The sequence below is a fragment of the Petromyzon marinus genome, unplaced genomic scaffold (genome assembly GCF_048934315.1).
Source record: "Petromyzon marinus isolate PM22_M1 ecotype Great Lakes invasive population unplaced genomic scaffold, UKy_Petmar_22M1.pri1.0 PM_G_Scaffold_264, whole genome shotgun sequence".
In the NCBI taxonomy this organism is placed as follows: domain Eukaryota; kingdom Metazoa; phylum Chordata; class Hyperoartia; order Petromyzontiformes; family Petromyzontidae; genus Petromyzon; species Petromyzon marinus.
The window spans coordinates 85001-87500 of record NW_027422833.1 but is presented as its reverse complement, the minus strand read 5'-3'; positions in this window follow the sequence as shown (position 1 = coordinate 87500).

The following is a 2500-nucleotide window of genomic DNA, read 5'->3' as shown; positions in this document are numbered from 1 at the left end:
ACCGCATGAAACTTCCAGAGGCATTTGCAGCAGAAATGCATGTGCAGTCAAAAAATTGAATATTTTTCACGGATAGACCCCGTGAAACGCTAGAAATTGGCGGGGATGTGTCTCTTGTGGCTCACGGGGCTGTTAGGGTGGCACAGAAATCCCTCGGAATGGGAAAAAACGGGTCATTTTCGTGTCGCCACATTGCATGCGAACCGCATGAAACTTCCAGAGGCATTTGCAGCAGGAATGCATGTGCACTCAAAAAATGTGATATTTTTCACGGAGAGACCCCGTGAAACGCTAGAAGTGGGCGGGGATGTCTCTCTTGTGGCTCACGGGGCTGTTAGGGTGGCACAGAAATCCCTCGGAATGGGAAAACGGGTCATTTTCGTGTCGCCACATTGCATACGAACCGCATGAAACTTCCAGAGGCATTTGCAGCAGGAATGCATGTGCACTCAAAAAAGTGAATATTTCTCACGGATAGACCCCGTGATACGCTAGAAATTGGCGGGGATGTCTCTCTTGTGGCTCACGGGGCTGTTAGGGTGGCACAGAAATCCCTCGGAATGGGAAAACGGGTCATTTTCGTGTCGCCACATTGCATGCGAACCGCATGCAACTTCCAGAGGCATTTGCAGCAGAAATGCATGTGCAGTCAAAAAAAAATTGATATTTTTCACGGATAGACCCCGTGAAACGCTAGAAATTGGCGGGGATGTGTCTCTTGTGGCTCACGGGGCTGTTCGGGTCGCACAGAAATCCCTGGGAATGGGAAAACGGGTCATTTTCGTGTTGCCACATTGCGTACGAACCGCATGAAACTTCCAGAGGCATTTGCAGCAGGAATGCATGTGCACTCAAAAACTTCTATATGTTTCACGGATAGACCCCGTGAAACGCTAGAAATTGGCGGGGATGTGTCTCTTGTGGCTCACGGGGCTGTTAGGGTGGCACAGAACTCCCTCGGAATGGGAAAAGGGGTCATTTTCGTGTTGCCACATTGCATAGGAACGCCATGAAACTTCCAGAGGCATTTGCAGCAGAAAGGCACGTGCACTCAAAAATTTTAATATTTTTCACGCATAGACCCCGTCAAACGCTAGAAGTTGGCGGGGATGTCTCTCTTGTGGCTCACGGGGCTGTTAGGGTCGCACAGAAATGCCTCGGAATGGGAAAACGGGTCATTTTTGTGTGGCCACATTGCATAGGAACGGCATGAAACTTCCAGAGGCATTTGCAGCAGGAATGCATGTGCACTCAAAAACGTCTATATTTTTCACGGATAGACCCCGTGAAACGCTATAAATTGGCGGGGATGTCTCTCTTGTGGCTCACGGGCGCTGTTAGTTAGGGTCGCACAGAAATCCCTCGGAATGGGAAAAGGGGTCATTTTCGTGTTGCCACATTGCGTACGAACGGCATGAAACTTCCAGAGGCATCTGCAGCAGAAATGCATGTGCACTCAAAAACGTCTATATTTTTCACGGATAGACCCCGTGAAACGCTAGAAATTGGCGGGGATGTGTCTCTTGTGGCTCACGGGGCTGTTAGGGTCGCACAGAAATCCCTCGGAATGGGAAAACGGGTCATTTTCGTGTTGCCACAATTGGCATACGAACGGCATGAAACTTCCAGAGGCATTTGCAGCAGAAATGCATGTGCACTCAAAAACGTGAATATTTTTTCACGGATAGACCCCGTCAAACGCTCGAATTTGGCGGGGATGTTTCTCTTGTGGGTCACGGGGCTGTTCGGCTCGCACAGAACTCCCTTGGTCCACCTGATTCGTGCATACAGGCAGCAACTAAAACTCTGTAAACCTGCTGTGAGGACATCTAAACAGTGGACCAGTGAGGCTGTGGAAGATTTGCGGGCGTGCTTAGACTGTACTGACTGGGATATGTTCACGACTGCTACCAATAGTCTGGATGAACTCACAGAGGCTGTGTACATCAGCTTCTGTGAGGACTGCTGTATCCCAACACGTACCAGGGTGAACTTTAACAACAACAAGCCCTGGTTCTCAGCAAAGCTCAAAAGGTTGAGGTTGGAGAAGGAGGAAGCGTTTAGGAGTGGGGATAGAGACAGATTCAAGGAGTCGAAGAACAGGTTTAGCAAAGCGGTGAGAGAGGCTAAACGACTGTACTCAGAGACACTAAAACACCAGTTCTCTACTAACGACGCTGCTTCTGTCTGCCAAAGGGCTCAGGCACATCACCAACTACAAACCCAGAGCGCCCCACACCACTAACGACTCCCGCCTAGCCAACGACCTGAACGAGTTCTACCGTAGATTTGAAAGACAATTGGACTGTCCTGAACCACCCCTTCCCACCCAAGAGGCCCCATCCCCCACCCATACTACAGAAACGACTCTCTCCTTTCAGGAGGGAGAAGTTAATGGGCTTTTCAAGAGGCAGAATCCACGCAAAGCAGCCGGGCCGGACTCTGTCTCTCCAGCCACCCTCAGGCACTGCGCTGGCCAGCTGTCTCCGGTGTTCACCAA